Source organism: Acinonyx jubatus, chromosome A2 (genome assembly GCF_027475565.1).
Source record: "Acinonyx jubatus isolate Ajub_Pintada_27869175 chromosome A2, VMU_Ajub_asm_v1.0, whole genome shotgun sequence".
NCBI lineage: Eukaryota > Metazoa > Chordata > Mammalia > Carnivora > Felidae > Acinonyx > Acinonyx jubatus.
In genome coordinates, this window is record NC_069383.1 from 146389275 (window position 1) to 146412160 (window position 22886).

The 22886-nt window shown below is 38.0% G+C and overlaps 1 protein-coding gene and 1 pseudogene across 11 annotated transcripts in view; one reads left to right on the forward strand and one right to left on the reverse strand.

The window, feature by feature from the left end:
• Positions 1–22886, reverse strand: part of DOCK3 (dedicator of cytokinesis 3) — a 561979-nt gene that overhangs the window by 495180 nt on the left and 43913 nt on the right. The window lies entirely within an intron of this gene.
• Positions 18746–20947, forward strand: LOC106979201 (eukaryotic initiation factor 4A-I-like; annotated as a pseudogene).

Sequence of the window (22886 nt, forward strand, 5' to 3'; positions counted from 1 at the left end):
GCTCCAGGCTCTGAGCCATCATCACAGGGGTGATGACACGGGGTTTGCACTCATGAGCTATGAGATCATGACCTGAGCCGAAGTCGGACGCTTAACTGACTGAGCCACCCAGGCACTCTGTTTTTCCTAAGTATTTTTTAATGCTATCATAAAAGAAGTGTTTTTTTAAATATAATTTATTGTCAAATTGGTTTCCATACAACACCCAGTGCTCATCCCAACAGGTGCCCTCCTTCCTGCCCATCACCCACTTTCCCCTCCCCCACTCCTCATCCGCCCTGTTTGTTCTTAGCCCTTAAGAGTCTCTTATGGTTTGCCTCCCTCCCTCTCTGTAACTTTTTTCCCCTTCCCCTCCCCCACAATCTTGTGTTACGTTTCTCAAGATTCACATGTAAGTGAAAACATATGGTATCTGTCTTTCTCTGTATGACTTATCTCACTAAGCATAATACCTTCCAGTTCCATCCACATTGCTGCAAATGGCAGGATATCATTCTTTCTCATTGCCAAGTAGTATTCCATTGTATATATAAACCATATCTTCTTTATCCATTCGTCAGTTGATGGACATTTAGGCTCTTTCCATAATTTGGCTATTGTTGAAAGTGCTGCTATAAACATTGGGGTCCAAGTGCCCCTATGCATCAGTACTCCTGTATCCCTTGGGTAAATTCCTAGCAGTGCTATTGCTGGGTCATGGGGTAGTTCTATTTTTAATTTTTTGAGGAACCTCCACACTGTTTTCCAGAGCAGCTGCACCAGTTTGCATTCCCACCAGCAGTGCAAGAAGGTTCCCATTTCTCCACATCCTCTCCAGTATCTATAGTTTCCTGATCTGTTTGTTCACTTTAGCCACTCTGACTGGTGTAAGGTGGTATCTCTCTGTGGCTTTGATTTGTATTTCCCTGATGATGAGTGACATTGAGCCTCATTTCATGTGTCGGCCATCTGGATGTCTTCTTTGGAAAAGTGTCTATTCATGTCTTCTGCCCATTTCTTCACTGGATTATTTGTTTTTCAGGTGTGGAGTTTGGTGAGTTCTTTATAGATTTTGTATACTATAGCCCTTTATCCAGTATGTCAAGACAGTATGGTATTGGCACAAAAACAGACAGACCAATGGAATAGAATAGAGAACCCAGAATTGGACCCACAAATGTATGGCCAACTGATCTTTGACAAAGCAGGAAAAAGTATCCAATGGAAAAAAGACAGTCTCTTTAGCAAAAGAAGTTGTTTTATAATTCCATTTATAATTGCCCACTGCTAACATAAAAATATTATTGGCTTTGTATACTGACTTTACAGCCTGTGACCTTACTAAATTCAATTATTAGTTCTAACAGCTTTTTTTCCTAGATTCCTTAGGGAATTCTACATACACAATCATGTGTGCATTTAAAAGAATTTTAGAAAAATAAAAATAAAAAATAAATAAAAGAGTTTTAGGAGTGCTTGGGTGGCTCAGTTGGTTAAGTGTCCAACTCTTGATTTCAGCTCAGGTCATGATTTCAGGGTTTGTGAGATCAAGCCACACATCGGGCTCCCACACTCACAGCACAGAGCCTGCATGGGATTCTCTCTCCTCTCTCTCTGCCCCTCCCCCAGCTCACACTCGCAGGTCTCTCTCTCTCTCTCTCTCAAAATAAATACTTTTAAAAAAATAATAAAAAGTAAAAAGTAAAAGAGTTTTAGCTTTTCCTTTCCAATATTTACAATGTTTGTGTGTATGTGTGTGTTTTACTGTTGTATTGCAATAATTAGTACCACCATACAATACTGAATAGAAAAGGCGAGAATGGACAGACTTGCCTTGTTTCTAATCTTAAGAGGAAAAAAATGTATGGTTTCATCATTATTTTTAAGATTTAGACTTTTACAGATCATGATCTTAGTAAAAAGCACTGAACTAGTCACAACAGAGTTACATTAGCTATAGAATTTTTGTAAATGCCCCTTAATGAAGCTGCAAAGCTATTTTTATTCTCAGTTTACTGAGAGTTCTTGTCATGAATGTTTAATTTTGTCAAATACTTTTTGCATTTATGAAAATTATATGATTTTTCTTATTTATCCTATTAAGACAGCAAATTAAACTGAATGATTTTCTAATATTAAACCAACCTTCACATTCTCTTGATAAACCCTAATTGTTCATGATGTATTATCATTTTTATATACCTTTGTACTTAATTTACGAAAACTGTATTAAAGATTTTTGTGCCATAAAAACAGGGAGACAAAACATAAGAGACTCTTAAATAAGGAGAACAAACAGAGGGTCCCTGGAGGGGATATCCCGTGGGAGGAGAGATGGGCTAAATGGGTTAAGGGACATTAAGGAAGACACTTGTTGGGATGAGCACTGGGTGTTATACATAGGGGATGAATCACTGGAATCTACTCCTGAAATCATTGTTGCACTACATGCTAATTAACTTGGATGTAAATAAATAAATATTTTTAAAAAAGATTTGTGTGCCGGGGCGCCTGGGTGGCGCAGTCGGTTAAGCGTCCGACTTCAGCCAGGTCACGATCTCACGGTCTGTGAGTTCGAGCCCCGCGTCAGGCTCTGGGCTAATGGCTCAGAGCCTGGAGCCTGTTTCCGATTCTGTGTCTCCCTCTCTCTCTGCCCCTCCCCCGTTCATGCTCTGTCTCTCTCTGTCCCAAAATAAATAAATAAACGTTGAAAAAAAAATTAAAAAAAAAAAAAAGATTTGTGTGCCAACGTTTATGATGAATTTTGGTCTGTAGTTGTCTTGTAATATGTTTGTCTGATTTTGGTATTAGTTAATATCAGTTCCAATAATAAATTGGGAACTGTTCTCTCCTCTCTTTTCTGAAACAATTTGTTTAGGATTGGTATCATTTCTACCTAAAATGTTTTATATAATTTGTCATTAAAGCCATCTGGGCCTGGAGTTTTTTTGTGGAACAGTTTTTAATTACAAATTCTATTTCTTTAGTGGATATATGGCTATTATAGTTTCCTATTACTCTTTGAATAACTTTTGTTATTTGTATATTTCAAAGAATCTTCCACTTCACCTTAGGTGCAAAATTCATGAGCATAAAATGTATAATATTCCCTTATTATCCTTTTAATATCTGTAGGATCTGTAGTGGTACACTCTTTTCTTCTTCATATTGGTAATTGGTGTCTCCACTCTTTTTTCTATCAGTCTGTAAGCTTAGTGACTTTCTCTTTTCAATATACAAGCTTTCATTTCCATTGATTTCTTGTATTGTTTTTCTATTTTCATTTTACTGATTTATGCTATCCTTCTTTACTTTTACTTAAATTGGACTTAATATGCTTTTCCGTTTTCTAATTACCTAAGGCGGTAACTCAGATCACTGATTTTTATTTTGTACATCATTGATTTTAGATCTCTCGTTTGCTGATATAAGCATTTAAAGCTACATGTTACCCACTAAGTATGGCTTTGGCTGCAACCCACAAATTTTGATATGTTGTATTAATCATTATTCAGTTCCAAATATTCCCATATTTCACTTGGGATTTCATCCTTTTTTAATGTTTATTTATTTTTGAGAAAGAGAGAGAGACCGTCTGACGGGGGGGGGGGGGGAGGGGAGTGCGAGGACGGGCAGAGAGAGAATCCCAAGCAGGCTCCGTGCTGCCAGTGAGGGGCTCAATCCCACAAACTGTGATATCATGACCTAAGCCAAAATCAAGAGTCGGACCTTTAGCCAACTAAGCAACCCAGGCACCCCATGATTTCATCCTGGATCACAGTATTATTGAGAAATGTTTTAATTTCCAAATTTTTGAGATTTTCACAGCTGTTACTGATGTCTAACTTAATTCTGTTTTCAGAGAACATACTCTGTGATTTCAATCTTTCTGAATTTATTACATATTGTTTTAAAACCCAAAACAGGATATATCCTAGTAAACATAATTTGAATCTGTGCATTTGAATCTGCATTTGTGTTGTTGAGCGTAGTATCCTATATATATCAATGTCAAGGTAAGTTGGTAATGTTCAGATCTTTGCTTTTACTGATTTACTGATTTTTAGTTTTATGTCAACTGTAACTGAAAGGAGAAACTGATGGATTGACTCTTAATTATTATGAAATGTTCCTCATTATTTCTGTTAACCTTAAATCATTTCTATGGTATTAATATACCCACTCCATCTCCTTATATCTCCTGTTACCATGATGTATCTTTTGCCATTCATTTGCTTTCAGACCACTTATATATTTATACTTAAAGTGAGTTTTGGAGTGCCTGGGTGGTTCAGTCAGTAAGCATCCCACTCTTGATTTTGGATCAGGTCACAATCTCACAATTCATGAGATTAAGCCCCATGTTGGGCTCTGTGCTGACAGTGTGGAATCTGCTTGAGATTCTCTTTCTCCTTTTCTCTCTGCCCCTCCCTCATGTGTGTACACTCTCTCTCTCAAAATAAATAAATATATTTATAAATAAATAAATAAATAAATAAATAAAATGAATTTCATTTATAGGTAGTTTCATATATATAGTTGGGTCTTGTTTTTTTTAAAATTAAGCCCTCCTTTTAACTGGAATATTTAGTGCACTAACATTTAACATGATTATTTTATATAACTGGGTTTGTGATTGTTATTTAGTTATTTTTCTATTTATTGCCCCTGGTTTTTGTTCTTGTTCCTCCTTTTCTGCCTTGCTTATGTCAATATTTCACAGAACTGCATTTTAGCTTTTCTAATCTCTTTTTTCTAGTTTTACTGAGATACAACTATAACTGTACTAATTTAAGGTGTTCAACTTAATGATTTAATATATATTTCAAAATGATTACCACAATAAGTTCAATTAATATTCATCACCGCACACAGTTACAATGTTTTTTTTTTCATGGTGAGAACTTTTAAGACTTACTCTTAGCAACTTTTGAATGTAAAACACAGTATTGTTAACTATAGTCACCATATGGTCCATTACATCCCCAGAACTTATTTTTCTTATAAAAAGAAGTTTGTACCTTTTGACCATCTTCACCCATTTTCCCCATTCTCCATCCCCTGTCTCTAGCAACCTCCAATGTGTTCTATTCCTACGAATTTGAGGTTTTAGATATCATAAAGTATTTTTCTTTATCTGCCTGATTTATTTCACTTAGCATAATGCTCTCAAGTCCACCTGTGTTACAAATGGCAAGATTTCCTTCTTTTTTACGGCTGAATTAACATTCCAAGCTACACCACTTTTTTTTATCCATTCATTTGTCAATGGACCCTTAGGATGTAGCCATTTCTTGGCTATTGTAAATAATGCTGTAATGAACTTGGAGATGAAGTTATCTCTTCCTGATAGTAATTTCATTTCCTTTATGTATATACCTATAAGTGGAATTGCTGGATCATATGGTAGTTCTATTTTCAATTTTTGGAAGAACCTCCATACTATTATCCATAGTAAATGCACCAATTTACACTCCCACTAACAGTGCACCAGAGTTCCCTTTTCCCCACATCCTCATCAACACATCTCTTGCCTTTTTGATGATAACCATTCCTTCTGTTTAAGATTTTATTATTTTTTAAGGATTTTATTTTTAAGTAATCTCTATCCAACATGGGGCCTGAACTCACAACCACAAGATCAAGAGTCACACGCTCGACTGACTGTACCAGCCAAGGGCCCCTGAGGATGACCATTCTAACAGATGTGAGGTGATATTTCACTGTAGTTTTGATTTTCATTTCTCTGATAATTAGTGATTTTGAGTATCTTTTCATGTACCTCTTGGTCATTTGTAGATCTTCTTTGGAAAATGTCCATTCAGTTCCTCTACCCATTTTTAAATCAGATTTTTTTTTATTGACCTGTATGAGTGCTCTACATATTTTAGATATTACCCTCTTATTAGATACATGATTTGAAAATACTTTATGATATCATTTGGGAAAGACAAGAATAGGATCCCATTACAAAGGAGAGTTATAAGGCATACTGTGAAATGAACAGCATGTAGTCAGGGCAGTAAGTCTTCAAATGAAAACAATGCAGAAGGATAACCAACTGAATACCACTGCAACCTGGATGCTTTTATAATTATTAAAAATTTGCTACATAACACTAGCAACTACATAATAATTACTGCTGCTTACAAGATTTTGAGATTTATAAAACCTTCAAGACTGTCATTAGCTTCCATCTTTGACTACTGGGGTAATGGCAGTTACATAAATCCAAATCACAACAAATCCTCCCAAACTCTACAGACCACAAAGGAAAAGAAGTAAAATCACAAAAATTCCACATTGTCAACACAACTAAAAGATACAAAACACTAAAAACTTCAAATTACCTATAAGTAGAATAAATACCAATTTCCAGCAGAAATGTTTTCAGAATTCTCACTCCAACCCTTTGTAGAGATCAAATGGGTGGTTGGGGTGTACCGCAATGAAAAAAAGAGAGGAAAATGGATGAAATAAGATTGAACAAAAATCAGCCCCAAAAAGAGAAAATCCATTCCAAGGGGAAAACTACTGAAAAAAGAACTCTAGTAGATCAGTGTAAACTTAGAGAAAGTGCTTAAAAGTGGCTATGGAACTAAAAAAACTGTCTTAGGAAGGGATTTATTCAGGGGATAATGGAGAGGCAATCTTTTTTTTTTTAATATCTTATTTATTTTTGAGAGACAGAGCACGAGCAGAAGAGGAGCAGAGAGAGAAGGAGACACAGAATCCAAAGCAGGTTCAAGGCTCTGAGCTGTCTGCTCAGAGCCCTCGAACCCAGAAACCCATAAGATCATGACTTGAGCAAAAGTCAGACGCCTAACTAAGCCACCCAGGTGCCGGGAAAGGCAATCTTCTTAAATGGTAAAATGAAGGGACAAAAAAGAGGGAAATTTAGGATCCTGAAAAAAGAACTTAAAAAAAAACAAAGAAAGAAAAGTCAAAAGACATATAACCTTCACCACCAACACTAATTCAAAAGAGAACCAGTAAAGAGATTATACTTTGCTACAACAAAAAACATCACTTCTGAACCAGGAATCTTATAAACCATGCCAAAAACCAGCTGTGCTCATGAAATGATGAAGAAACATTCTTCATCTATATGAAATTACTATGAGGAAAAAGAAAAGCAAAGCTAAAAACTAATAAAAGTCCTAAGTTCCCCCCTCACCAACCCGCCAAAAAATTAACTATGGAGCAGAAGAAAACTATGACTCACAACTACACACTTGTAGCATCTAAGTACATGAGGATTAAAAAAAAACCTTGAATTATAAGTTTGAAAAATAAAAACAAAAATAGACCAAAAATGGAGATGCCTGGGTGGCTCAGTCAGTTAAGCATCCAACTCTTGGTTTCAGCTCAGGTCATGATCTCATGGTTTGTGAGTTTGAGCCCCACATCAGGCTTCACTCTGACAGCAGAGCCTGCTTGGGATCCTCTCTCCCTCTCTCTGCTTCCCCCATCTCTCTGTCAGAAATAAATAAAACAAAACGTTCTTTAAAAATGGACCAGAAAACAATAAGGAAAGAAACAAGTTGATTCAAAAAAAAATCCAGTGAAAATAGAAGAAAAAGTCAAAATCATATCAGAAATGAAGATCAGATTTGAATGAAAACTTCATACTGTGTATTGAAGAAAAAAAAGGAAATGAGAATATGAATGAAATAAATAAGTGAAAGTGAAAGTAGTTGAAATGGAAGACAAGTGAATATTTTAAACTTAAAGTTTAAATGGAATTCCTAAAAGCTAAAAGCGAAACACTGGAATGTGCCTAATAATTAAAACTGTAATTTGAAAAAGGTTTCTTAAAACAAAAGAAAACCTGAACCTACATATTGAAATCATCCATCAGGCACTTGGGAAATTGACCCATAATGAAAAACTTTGAGACATGCCCTAGAAAAGCTAATAGACTTTAAAGAAAAAAAATCCCTGAAGGCATCAAAAAAAATCAGGAAAACAAGAAAACTACACTGACATCAGAAATCTCAAAAACAAGGTAACAATAAAGCAGCATTTTCAAGAAACCATAGGAAGGCATGTATGAATCAAGAATTGCCTATCAAACTGGGGCGCCTGGGTGGCTCAGTCGGTTAAGTGTCCAACTTCGGCTCAGGTCATAATCTCGCAGTTTGTGAGTTCGAGCCCTGTGTCTAGCTTTGTGCTGACAGCTTGGAGCCTGGAGCCTGCTTCGTATTCTGTATCTCCCCATCTCTCTACCTCTCCCCTGCCCATACTCTGTCTCTGTCTCTCAATAATAAATAAATGTTTAAAAACAATTTTTTTAAAAAGAATTGTCTACCAAACCAAGCTGTCCTTCAAGTACCAAGACATTTTTTTAGGTGTTGGGCATTAAATAATCCAGAAATTCTACACCCATTTCCCTTTCTTGAACAAACTACTAAAGAATGAGACTCATCCAAACAAGAGATGACTAGAGAAAGAACTACAAGGGAAATTACTGTGAATTTGGTATATTTAATTATAGAGGCAGAATTAAAGAATTAATTAAAGAGGCAGAAGTGAGGATTAAAATAATATATAAATTTTGTATGTTTCGACAACATACAAATAATGCAACTAAATACTAAAGGAAGGAAGAGAAGGAAGAAGAAAAGTGAAATTAGCTTACTGTTTATTGTATAAAGGTAAGAGTCAAAGGATAACACAGGAAAATGGCAAACTGAACAGTAAAAATAGTAAAAAAAAAAAAAAAACCTAAAACAGGACATTAAGGGCATTTGAAAAAAGTATTACTTGGATAAAAACAGAAGTGTTGCTAAATACCTAAAAGATTAAAACAAAGGCACAGAAAGATGTAGAGAACATCACACTATAAAAAATATAACAAGTATAATTCATATATCAGTTATTTTTTAAAATGTGGCAGGGTCAACACAAAAATTAAGTCATATTTATAAATGTCAATGGGCTTTATTCATCCATTAAAAGACATTTTCAGTTTGACAAGCATAGCAAGACCCAACTACATGCTTTATATCAAAAGAAAAGACTTCTAAAATAGATTCATAAATGCAAAAAAAAGAGGATTTTTCAGTCTATGAACCATTCCAAATTAGTTTTTGTATATGGTGTGGAGCGGAGGTCAAGATTCATTTTTATGTATGAGTATCAAGGTCTCCTAGCACCATTTGATTAAAAGATTGTTCATTCATTATTCACTCAATTACATAGTCTCTGTCAAAAATCCCCACATCCATGAGTCCATGTAACACATAAATAAATCAATATGTACATAAGTCAGTTATGTATATATGGACTCTGTTCTATTCCACTAATCTAAATGTCTATCTTTGCACCAATAACCATACTACCTTGCTCACTGTACCTTCAAAAGAAGTATGGAAATCAGACTGCATACACTCTCCAACACTACTCTTTTTAAAAACTGTTGTGGCTATATAAATTTTAGCTTCTCAAATTCTGCAGAATAAAGTCTGGTAGGATATTGACTGGGATAATAATAATAAGTCCTCCAACCAATGAACATGTTATCTCTCAACTTATCTAGATCTTTAATTTCTCAACAATGTTTTATTATTTTCAAATTAGAGCTCCTACATATCCTACAAATTTCGTTGTATTTATCCCTAGGTATTCAATGTTTCTGATGTTATTGTAAAGCATGTTCTTTCATTGCACTAATTGCTCATTAGAAAAACAAAAATAAGCAACTGATTTTACATACATTGGCTTTGTTCTGAGACCTTGCCAACTACATAATTAATTCCAATAATTTCTTTTTAGATTCTTTACAGTGTACATAATCATGGTCAGCTACAGGTTTAAAGGTTTTCTTTCTTTAATTCCAATATTCAAGTTTGCTACAGGCATACCTCATTTTATTGCACTTTTGCTTTATTGTGCGTCACAGATTTTGCATTTTTTACAAACTGAAGGTCTGTTACAACCCTGCCTTGAGCAAGTCTATTACTGTCATTTTGCCAACAGTATTAGCTCAGTTCATGTCTCTTTGTCACATCTTGGTAATTCTTACAATATTTTAAACTTTTTCATCATTATTTTATTTGTTATGTTGATCTGTGGCCAGTGATCTTTAATATTACTATTGTAACTATATTGGGTGCAATGAACCGTGACCATATAAGACAGGTAAACTTCATCAATAAATGTACGTATTCTTTTTTTTTAATTTTTATTTAAGTTCTACTTAGTTAACATACAGTGAAATATGAGTTTCAGGAGGAGAATTCAGAGATTCATTACTTACATACAACACCCAGTGAGTATCATAACAAGTGCTCCTTAATACCCATCACCCATCTAGCCTACCTCACACCCATCTCCCACCATCAACCCTTAGTTTGCTCTCTATTAAGAGTCTCTTATAGTTTGCTCCCTCTCTCTTTTTGCCCCCTCCCATGTGTTCATTTGTTTTGTTTCTCAAATTCCACATATGACTGAAATCATACGGTATTTGTCTTTCTCTGACTTATTTTGATTAGCATAATACACTCCAGCTGCATCCATGTTGTCACAAATGGTGACATGGAAAAGATTTCATTCTTTCTGATGGCTGAGTAATATTCCATTGTATTGATACACCACATCTTCGTCCATTCATCAGTCAATAGACACTTGGGCTCTTTCCACAGTTTGGCTTTTGTTGATAATGCTCCTATAAACATTACGGTCCATGTACCCCTATGAATCTGCATTTTTTAACCCTTTGGGTAAATACCTAGTAATGCAATTGCTAGGGCATAGGACAGTCCTATTTTTAACTTTCTGCGGAAGCTCCATACTGTTCTCCAGAGTGGCTGTACCAGGTTACATTCCCACCAACAATGCAAGAGTGTTCCTCTTTTCTACACATCCTCACCAACACCTGTTGTTTCTTGTGTTGGTCATTTTAGCCATTTTGACAGGTGTGAGGTGGTATCTCATCAAGGTTTGCATTTGTATTTCCCTAATGATGAGTGATGTTGACCATCTTTTCATGTGTCTGTTAACCATTTGGATGTCTTCTTTGGAAAAGTGTCTATTCATGCCTTCTGCCCATTTCTTAACAGAACTATTTGTTTTTTAGGTGTTGAGTTTAATAAGTTCTTTATAAATTTTGGATACTAATCCTTTATCAGATATATCATTTGCAAATATCTTCTCCCATTCTCTAGGCTGCCCTTTAGTTTTGCTGATTGTTTCTTTCACTGGGCAGAAGCTTTTTATCTTTTTTTATTTATTTTTGAGAAAGAGAGCACAAGTGGAGGAGGGACAGGGGCGGGCGGGGAGCAGAGGATCTGAAGTGGGCTCTGTGCTGACAGCAGTGAGCCTGATGAAGGGCTTGAACTCACAAACTGTGATATCATGACCTGAACTGAAGTCAGAGGCTCAACTAACTGAGCCACCCAGGCACCCCAAAATTTTTTCCTGATTAAGTCCCAACAGTTCACGTTTGCTTTTGTTTCCCTTGCCTCTGGCAATGTGTCTAGTAAGAAGTTGCTCCAGCCAGGTCAAAGAGGTTGCTGACTCTGTTCTCCTCTAGGATTTTGATGGCTTCCTGTCTCACCTTTAAGTCTTTCATCCATTTTGAATTTATTTTTGTGTATGCTGTAAGAAAGTGGTCCAGTTTCATTCTTCTGCCATGTCGCTGTCCAATGTTCCCAGCACCATTTGTTGAAAAGTCTGTCTTTTTTCCATTGGATATTCTTTCCTGCTTTGTCAAAGATTAGTTGACCATATGGTTGTGGGTCCATTTCTGGGTATTCTATTCTGTTCCATTAATCCTATGTGTCTGTTCTGGTGCCAGTACCATACTGTCTTGATGATTACAGCTATAAAGTATAGCTTGAAATCTGGAATCATGATGCCTCCAGTTTTGTTTTTCTTTTTCAGGATTGCTTTGGCTATTCAGGGTCTTTTGTGGTTTAATACACATTTTAGATTATTCTTGCTCTGTGAAATATGCTGTTGGTATGTTGATGGGGGTTGCATTAAATGTGTAGATTGTTTTGGGTAGAAAGACATTTTAACAATGTTTGTTCTTCCAATCTATAAGCATGGAATGCATTTCTTTGTGCCCTCTTCAATTTCTTTCATAAGTGTTCTATAGTTTTCAGAATACAGGCCTTTTACCACTTTGGTTAGGTTTATTCCTAGGTATCTAATTGTTTTTGGTACACTTGCAATGGGACCAATTCCTTGATTCTTTTTTCTGCTGCTTCATTATTGGTGTATAGGAATGCAATCGATTTCTGTACATTGACTTTATATTCTGTGACTTTGCTGAATTCATCTATTCTAGCAATTTTTTGGTAGAGTCTTTCAGGTTTTCTACATACATGTCATCTGCAAATAGTGAAAGTTTGTCTTCTTTGCTTATTTGGATGCATTTTATTTCTTTTTGTTGTCTGAATGCTGAGGCTAAGACTTCTAGTACTATGTTAAATAGTAATGGTAAGAGTGGACATCGGGTCTTGTTCCTAACTGCAGAGGAAAAGCTCTCAGTTTTTCCCCACTGAGGATGGTATTAGCTGTGGGTTTTTCATATATGGCCTTCATGATGTTGAGGTATGTGAGGTTTTTAGCAAGAATCGATGATGTGTTTTGTCAAATGTCTTTTCTGCATCTAATGACAAAATCATATGGTTATCCTTTCTTTTATTAATGTGTATATCACATTGATAGATACGCAGATAATGAACCACCTCTGCAGCCTAGGAATAAATCCTACTTGATCGTGGTGAATAACTCTTCCAATGTACTGTTGGATTCAATTTGCTGGTATCTTGTTGAGAATTTTTACATCCATGTTCATCAGGCATACTGGCCTGTAATTCTCCTTTTTAGTGAGGTATGTCTGATTTTGGAACCAAGGTAATGATGACCTTGTAGAATGAGTTTGGAAGTTTTCCTTCCATTTCTATTTTTTAGGACAATTTGAGAAGAATAGGTATTAACTCTTATTTAAATGTCGGGTAGAATTCCCCTGGGAAGCGATCTGGCCCTTGACATTTGTTTCTTAGATTTTTTTTTAATGTTTATTTATTTAAGAGAGAGATGGAGAGAGCGAGCAGGGGGAGGGTCAGAGACAGAGAGGGAGAGAGGGAATCTGAAGCAGGCTCTGTACTGTCAACATGGAACTCAATGCAGGGCTTGATCTTACGAACCCTGAGATCTTGACCAGAGCTGAAGTCAAGAAGCAGATACTTAGCTGAATCAGACACCCAGGTGCCCCTGTCAAGAGATTTTTGATTACTGATTCAATTTCTTTGCTAATTATGGGTCTGCTCAAATATTCTATTTCTTCCTGTTTCAGTTTTGTTAGTTTGTAGATTTCTAGGAATTTGTCCACTTCTTCCAGATCAGCCAGTTTGTTCACATATAATCTTTCATAATATTCTCTTATAATTGTTTGTATTTCTGTGGTGCTGGTTGTGATCTCTCCTCTTTCATTCATAATTTTACTTATTTGGGTCCTTTCTCTTTTTGATAAGTCCAGCTAGGGGTTTATCAATTGTATTAATTCTTTTGAAGAACCAGCTCTTAGTTTCATTTATCTGTTCTGATTTTGTTGTTTCTACATTATTTCTGCTCTAATCTTTATTATTTCCCTTCCTCTGCTGGCTTAAGGCCTTATTCGCCGCCATTCCTTTTCTAGCTCCTTTAGGTATAAGGTTATTTTATGTATTTGAGACTTTTATTGCTTTTTGAGGTAGGCCTGTATTGCAATATACTTCCCTCTTAGGACTGCCTTTGCTGCATCCCAAAGGTTTCGGACTGCCATGTTTTCATTTTCATTTGCTTCCATGTACTTTTTATATTTTCTTTAATTTCCTTGTTAACTCATTCATTCTTTAGTAGGATGTTCTTTAACCTCCATGTTATTTGTGGTCTTTCCAAATTTTTTCTTGTGGTTGACTTCAAGTTTTATACCGTCATGGTCTGAAAATATACATGGTATAATCTCCATCTTTTTGTTCCTGTTGAGGGCTGATCTGTGACCCAGTATATGCTATATTCTAGAGAATGTTCTGTGTACACTCGAAAAGAATGTGTATTTGGCTGCTTTAGGATGAAATGTTCTGAATATATGTTAAGTCCATTCAGTTCAGTGTGTCATTCAAAGCCATTGTTTTCTTGTTGATTTTCTGCTTAGATGATCTGTCCATTGCTCTAAGTGGGGTGTTAAAGTCCCCTACTATTATGGTATTATTATCAATGAGTTTCTTTACATTTGTGATTAACTGATTTATATATCTGGCTTCTTCAAGTTGGGGGGCATATATTTACAACTGTTAGATCTTCCTGATAGAAAAACTCCTTAATTATGATACAATGCCCTCTTAATCTCTTGTTACAACCTTAGGTTTAAAATCTAGTTTGTCTAAGTATGGCTACTCCGACTTTCTTCTGATGTCCATTAGCATGATAGATGGTTCTCCATCACCTTACTTTTTTTTTAATTTTTTTAATTTTTTTATTACATTTTTTTTGAGAGTGAGACAAAGCACAAGTGGGGTAGGGGCAGACAGAGAAGGAGACACAGAATCCGAAGCAGGCTTCAGGCTCTGAGCTATCAGCACAGAGCCTGTTGTGGGGCTTGAACCCACAAACTGTGAGATCATGACCTGAGCCAAAATCGGACACTCAACCGACTGAGCAGGCGCCCCATCCACCCTCTCACTTTCAATCTGCAGGTGACTTAGATCCAAAATTAGTCTCTTGTAGGCAGCATATACATGTATCTTGTGGTTTTTCTCTTTCATCCACTCTGAGATCTTACGTCTTTTGATTGGAGCCATTTAGTCCATATACATTCAGAGTAATTATTCACAGATATAAATTTAGTGCCATTGTATTACCTGTAAAGTTGGTATTTCTGGTGATGTTCTGTTCCTTTTTAGTCTTTGTTGCTTTTGGTCTTCCCCTCCCCCCCCCCAAAGAGTCCCTTTAATAGGGGTATCTGGGTGGCTCAGTCAGTTAAGTGTCCAACTTTTGGTTTCAGCTCAGGTCATGATCTCACAGTTTGGGGGTTTGGGACCATCAGGCTCTGTTCTGGCAGCACAGAGGCTGCTTGGGATTCTCTGTCACCCCCTCTCTCTCTGCCCTGCCCCTCTCTCAAAGGAAATAAATGAACATTTAAAATATATATTTCTAGGGCGCCTCGGTGGCTCGGTCACTTGAGCATCCGACTTCGGCTCAGGTCATGATCTTGCAGTCTGTGAGTTCAAGCCCTGCATCAGGCTCTGTGCTGACAGCTCAGAGCCTGGAGCCTGCTTTGGATTCTGTGTCTCGCTCTCTCTCTGCCCCTCTCCCACTCATGCTCTGCCTCTCTGTCAAGAATAAATAAATATTAAAAAAAATTTTTAATATATATATATTTCTTACAATGCTGGTTTAGTGGTCATGATGAACTCTTAGTTTTTGTTTGTCTGGTAAACTCTTTATCTCTCCTATTCTGAATGACAGTCTTGCTAGATAAAGTAGTCTTGGATACATATGTTTCCCATTCAGCATGTTGAATATATCCTGCCACTCCCTTCTGGCCTGCCAAATTTCTGGAACAGATATACTGAGAACCTTATCTGTTTTCCCTTACAGGTGAAGGGCTTTCCTTTCCCTTGCTACTTTCAGAATTCCTTCCTTGTCTATGTATTTTGTGAATTTGACTATGATATGTCTTGGTAATGGCTGGCTTTTATTATATTTAATGGGAGTTCTCTGTGCTTCTTGGAATTTGATATCTGTGTCCTTTCCCAGACTGGGGAAGTTTTCAGCTATAATTTGCTCAAATAAACCTTCTGTCCCTTTTTCTGTCTCTTCATCTGCTGGGACTCCTATGATATGAATGTTACTACACTTTAAGGAGTCACTGAGTTCCCTAAGTCTACATTCATGACCCAATACCTTTGCTTCCCTCTTCTTTTCAGCTTCATTATTTTCTATAATTCTATCTTCTATATCACTGACTCATTCTCTGCTTCATTCATCCTCATTGTCATGGCATCCATTCTAGTTTGCATTTTGGTTATAGCATTTTTAATTTCAGCCTGACCAGTTTTTATTTCTTTCATCTCTGCAGTAAGGGATTCTCTAGTGTCTTCTATGCTTTCCTCAAGTCCACTTAGTATCCTTTTAACTGTTTTAAATTCTAGTTCAAGCATCTTACTTACCTCTGCATTGACTAAAACCCTAGCCGTTACTTCTTCCCATTCCTTCTTTTGAGGTGAATTCCTCCATCTTGTCAAATTATCAAGGTCACTGTTTTTTTGTTAGTAAAGCCTGTTTTATTCCTGCTCCTGCGAGTAATGGCTATATTAAGAAGAGAACCAAAAACTACCAAACAAATGAAATTAAAAGGGAAGCTAGTTCTTTTGTGTGTTTTGGTCTGCTTGTTAAAAGCAAAATTAGATCCTAGGTGTATTTGAGTCTGCTTATGAAAAGAAGCTAGATCAAATAAATAAAATAATAGTAAATACATTAAAAATAAAAAAATGCTTTTCCTGTATCCCATTAAAAAGAAAAAAACCCAGGAGCGCCTGGGTGGCTCAGCTGGTTGAGCATCTGACTTCAGCTCAGGTCATGATCTTGCAATCCGTGAGTTCAAGCCCCCGTGGGGCTCTGTGCTGACAGCTTGAAGCCTAGATCCTGCTTCAGATTCTGTGTGTGTGTTTGTCTCTCTCTGACCCTCCCCCGCTCATGCTCTGTCTCTCTTAAGAATAAACATTAAAAAAAAAAAAACCCAAGGGACACTAGATCCTGTTTCCCCTACAGCCAAACCTTTGCAGAACTCAATGATCAGTAGACTTGGCACAAGCCAGGGGTTTGTGCTGGTCTTCTGGGAATGGGGCCTGCTGCACTGATTCTCAGAAGGTCTTGTCCTAGTGGAGATGCACCTGCAGGATGCAGGGGGGCGGGGCTTGATGTAAGTGGCTCCAGCCTCTACTTGCTGGCACTGTTTTACTCATTGACATGGGTCAGGGCTCATGAATGGGAGAGAAAATGGGAGTTTCCCCGCTCTCTCATCTTAAGACAGGAGCTCCCGCCTGCCACTACGCAGGTAGCCCTCACAGAAGAGCAAAACAATCAACCCTCCTGTGTCCCCAGCTTCTGTCAGATCCCTGCCTTCACCCAGTGTGTGTCCAAGTCGTCTGTCTGCCAGGTGGCACAGCATCCCATGTTTTAGCTCAGGTGTAGCTGGGTTTCAAAACTCCAAATTTCAGAGACCCTATGACACAGACCTGCGCTGATCTTCTAAGGGAGAGTCTTGCTGCATTGTAGCCAATTGCTGGTTTGTCCCAGAAAATGATCACGCAAGTGCATACAGCTTAGAGTTTATGGTAAAGTGCAGCAGAAAGCCAGCACCAAGGCCCTCAGTGGGAGGCCCTGTTTCTTTGCTGGTGAATGGGGCAGCTCAATGGCATCTGCAGGGTCTTTTGTACGCAGAGAAGCCATGCCACCTCTCCCAAATCTACACCAAGAAGGGGAACTGTTTCTCCCCATGCAACCCAGGGGATCCTCAGACCATGCTACTTACTCCTGGGTTTCTGCCCTCCTTCTCCACTGGAGCACCACCAAGTCTGCCAGGAGAGACCCTGGCAATGGCACAGACCTCCAACTTCACACTTTGTGCTCTGCCACTTATAAAAGCTTACAGTGCTTAGCTCCTCTTCTTTTCCCAGTCAATGGTTTGGGGGAAGAGTTTTCTTGTGAAATCCCCTGCACATGATGTCACTCTGTTTTCATTCTTCGTCTCTCACTCACTCACTCCTCTTCCCGTGATCAGGGCTCCCTCCCCTCCACAGTGCCCACCAAATCAACTCTCCAAAGCTCCTACCTCCACGAGGGGGTTGTTTTCCTACTTACAGATGTGCAGTTTTGTTCTCTCAGTCCTCAGATCGATTTCTTGGGTGTTTAGAATAATTTGATATTGGGGCACCTGGGTGGCTCTGTCAGTTAAGCATCTGACTTCAGCTCAGGTCATGATCTCACAGTTCATGGGTTCAAGTCCCGTGTCAGGCTCTGTGCTGACAGCTCAGAGCCTGAAGCCTGTTTCAGATTCTGTGTCTCCCTCTCTCTCTCTGCCCCTCTCCCACTCACACACTCTCTCTCTCTCAAAAATAAATAGACATTAAAAAAAGTAATTTGACATTTATCTAGTTGTGTTCAAGGGACAAGGCAAGCTCAGGGTCTCCCTATCCTCTGCCATCTTAACTCCTCCAGTAAACATTGTGTGTGTTCTGACTGTTCTACCAACCAGCCATTCCCCTGTCTCTCTCCCTCTCCTCAGACCTCCCTATTCCAAAACACAAAAATATTGAAATTAGGCCAATTAATAGCCCTACAGTGGCCTCTAAGTATTCAACTGAAAGGAAAAGTCAAGTCTCTCACTTTAAATCAAAAGCTAGAAATAATTAAGCTTAGTGAAGAAGGCATGTCGAAAGCCAATAGGCCAAAAGCTAGGCCTCTGGCACCAAACACTTAGCCAAGTTGTGAATGCAAAGGAAATGTTTTGGAAGGAAATTGAAAGTGCTACTCCAGTGAACCCACAAATTATAAGAAAGCAAAACAGTCTTATTGCTGATATGGATGACATATGTTGGATAAAAGATCAAACCAGCCACAACATTCCTTTAAGCCCCCAAATTAATCCAATTCTACAAAGGACTGGGAGGGATGAGGGCACTGCAGAAGAAAAGTTTGAAGCTAGCAGACATTGGTTTATGAGGTTTAAGGAAAGAAGACATCCATCTCCCTAATATAAAAGTACAAGATGAAGCAGCAAGTACTGACATAAAGCTGCAGCAAGTTATCCAGAAGATCTAGCTAAGATAATTAATGAAGGTGGCTACACTAAACAACAGATTTTCTATGTAGACAAAACAGCCTTATATTGGAAGAAGATGCTATCAAGGACTTTCATTAGAAAGCTAGAGAGAAGTCAATGCCTGGCTTAAAAGTTTCAAAGGATAGGCTACTCTCCTGTTAGGGGCTAATGCAGCTGATGACTTTAAGATGAAAGCCAATGCTCACTTACCATTCTGAAAATTCTAGGGCCCTTAAGAATTATGCTAAATCTACTCTTCCTGTGCTCTATAAGTGGAATTGTAAAGCCTAAAAGACAGCACATCTGTTTACAACATGGTTTACTAATATTTGAAGGCCACTGTTAATACCTACCACTCAGGAAAAAGATTCTCCTTTCAAAATATTATTCTCATTGACAATGCAGCTGATCACCCAAAACCTCTGATGGAGATATCCTGCAAGATTAATATTGTTTTCATGCCTGCTAACTATCCATTTTATCCTATGGCTCATGGAATAATTTCAACTGTCAGTATTTTTATTTAAGAAATATATTTTGTCTAGTTTCTAAGGATCATGTCTCTGAGGTCAGGATTCCTGATCCAGAGACAATGGCCTGATGGGTAGCACCTGAAGGTATCATCAAGAGTAACTGAAATAAGTTGACAGCTGTAATGACATGAACCTCTGTGAGTCCCTTCTCTGTGGCATCTATGCCTATGTTTTTGAGAAGCCTTCTGCCATCCAGCAACAAGGCATTCTTCCTTCTTTCAGGGTTATGATATGATTGCTCAAGCCCAATCTGGGACTAGGAAAACAGCCACTTTTGCCACATTAATTCTGCAACAAGATGGAATTGAATCTAAAGACTACACAGGCTTTGGTCCTGGCACCCACTAGAGACTTAGCTCAGCAGATACAGAAGGCAGTCATGGTATTAGGATATTACATGGATGCCCCCTGCCATGCCTGCATTGGGGGGACCAATGTACATTCTGAAGTGCAGAAGCTGCAGATGGAAGATCCCCATAACATCATGGGTACCGCAGGTCATGTGTTTGATATGCTTAACCAGAAACACCTGTCTCCCAAATACATCAAGTAGTTTGTACTGGACAAGTTGGTGAAATGTTTTTTTTTTCTTTTATTTTTTTAATTTACATCCAAGTTAGTTAGCATATAGTGCAACAATGATTTCAGGAGTAGATTCCTTAATACCCCTTACCCATTTAGCCCATCCCCCCTCCCACAACTCCTCTAGTAACCCTCTGTTTCTTCTCCATATTCAAGAGTCTCTTATGTCTTGTCCCCCTCCCTGTTTTTATATTATTTTTGCTTCTCTTCCCTTATGTTTATCTGTTCTGTGTCTAAGTCCTCATATGAGTGAAGTCATGTGGTATTTGTCTTTGACTAATTTCACTTAGTACAATACCCTCTAGTTCCATCCAGCTGATGAAATGTTAAGCCACGGATTCAAGGACCAGATCTATGATATATTCCAAAAGCTCAACAGCAACACCCTGGTGGTATTGCTGTCAGCTACAATGCCTTCCAACATGCTTGAGGTGACCAAGAAGTTCATGAGGGACCCCTTTCAGATTCTGTTAAAAAAGGAGGAGTTGACCCTGAAGGGTATCCACTGGTTCTACTTCAATGTGGAAGGAGAGGAGTGGAAGCTGGACACATAGTGTGACTTGTATGAAACCCTGACCATCATGCAGGCAGTCATACTCATCAACACCCTAAGAAAGGTTTATTGACTCATTGAAAAGATGTACACCAAAGACCCCACCATGTCTGCTATGCACAGAGATATGGAATGAGATGTTAAATGAGATGTTATCATGAAGGAGTACTAGAGTACTGGCTCTAGCAGAGTACTGATTACTACTGATTTGCTGGCCAGAGGCATTGATGTGCCACAGGTTTCTTTAGTCATCAATTATGACCTTCCCACCAACAGGGAAAATTATATTGACAGAATCAGTCCTGGTGGACAATTTGGCCATAATGGTGTGGCTATTGACATAGTGACAGAAAAAGACAAGAGGATTCTTCAATATAGGGAAACCCTCCATAACACCTCCATTGAGGAGATGCCCCTCAATGTTCCTGAACTCATCTAAGGAACTGTCCTGCTACCTAGCCCTACTGAGGGTTCAGTCCATGGGGGGCTTAAGAGGAGGAGAGGGGAGGGAAGGGAACCAAGGGATGGACATCTTGTCATTTTTTTCTTTTTTTCTTTGAATAAACGTCACTTTTTGAGGAAAAAAAAAAAAAGAATTTTGTAAGGTTACAGCTTCCATAGATAGTGGTTCCTTTATCTGGACAAAGTAAATTGAAAACCTTATGGTAAGAATTCATAATTCTAGATGTCATTAAGAACTTTCATGATTCACAGGAAGAGGTCAAAATATCCATATGAACAGGAGTTTGAAAGCAGCTGATTCTAACCATCATTGATGACCTTGAAGGATTCAAGACTTCTGTGAAGAAAGTAACCACAGATGTGACGGAAATAGCAACAGAGCCAAAATTAGTAGTAGAGTCTGAACCTGTGATCGAATTGCTGCAATTTCATGATAAAACTTTTTTTTAACGTTTATTTATTTTTGAGAGAGAGAGAGAGAGAGAGAGAGCGAGCGAGCATGAGTGGGGGAGGGGCAGAGAGAGAGAGGGAGACACAAAATCCAAAGCAGGTTTTAGGCTCCCAGCTGTCAGCACAGAGCCCAAAGCAGGGCTCGAACCCACAAACCATGAAATCATGACCTGAGCCAAAGTCTGATACTCAACCGACTGAGCCACCTAGGCACCCCTCATGATAAAACTTTAACATTGGAATTGCTTCTTATGGATAAACAAACTAGTTTCTTGAGATGGAATCTTCTCCTAGTGACAATGCTGTGAAGACTGGTGAACTGACAACAAAGGATTTAGAATATTACATCAACTTCATTGATAAAGCAGCAGCAGGATTTAAGACACTGACTACAATTCTGGAAGAAGTTCTACTGTGGGTAAAATGCTATCAAACAGCATCCCATACTACAGAGAAAAATCATTCGTAAAAAGAAGAGTCAATGCAGCAAACTTCACTGTTATCTTATTTAAAGAAATTGCCACAGGCATTCAACCTTCAGCAGCCACCACTCTAATCAGTCAGCAGCTGTCAACATCAAGACCCTCCACCAGCAAAAATAATATAATTTGCTGAAAGCTCAGATGATAGTTAGCATTTTTTTAGCAATACAGTATCTTTTAATTTTTGGAGGGAGACTCTAAATGCTTTTTATTTTTTTAAGTTTTTATTACAATTCCAGTTAACATATAGTGTAATAGTAGTTTCAGGTGTACAATATAGTGGTTCAATACCTCCATATGACACCCAGTGGTCATCACAACAAGTGCACTCCATAATCCCCATCACCTATTTAACCCATCCCCCCAACTACCTCCCCTCTGGTAGTTTGTCCTCTCTAGTTAAGAATCGGTTTCTTGCTTTGCCTCTCTTTCTTTTTTTCCTTTGCTCGTTTGTTTCTTAAATTCCACATACAAGTAAAATCATACAGTATTTGTCTTTCTCTGACTTAAGGGATGTCCACTGTTTAATACACATAATTTTACTACACACTTAATAGACTATAGTATAAACATAACTTTTCTATGCACTAGGAAACCAAAAAATTCATTTGACTCACTTTATTGTGATATTCAGTTTATTGCAGTGGTCTGGAAACCAAACCGGCAGTATCTCCAAGGTATGCTTGTACTTTTTTTTCTTGATTTATGGAACAAAGCTCCCAAAGCAATGTCAAATAAAACTTACAGGGGCGCCTGGGTGGCTCAGTTGGTTGAGCATCTAACTTGGCTCAGGTCATGATCTCACCGTTCGTGGGTTCGCACCCCACATTGGGCTCTGTGCTGACAGCTCGGAGCCTGGACCCTGCTTTGGATTCTGTGTCTCCCTCTTGCTCTGCTCCTCCCCTACTCACGCTCTGTCTCTCTCTCTCAAAAATAAATAAACATTAAAAAAATAAAAAAATAAAACTTATAAAGGCAGATGTTCTTATTTTGTTCCTGAAGTTTGAAGGGAAACATTCTATGTT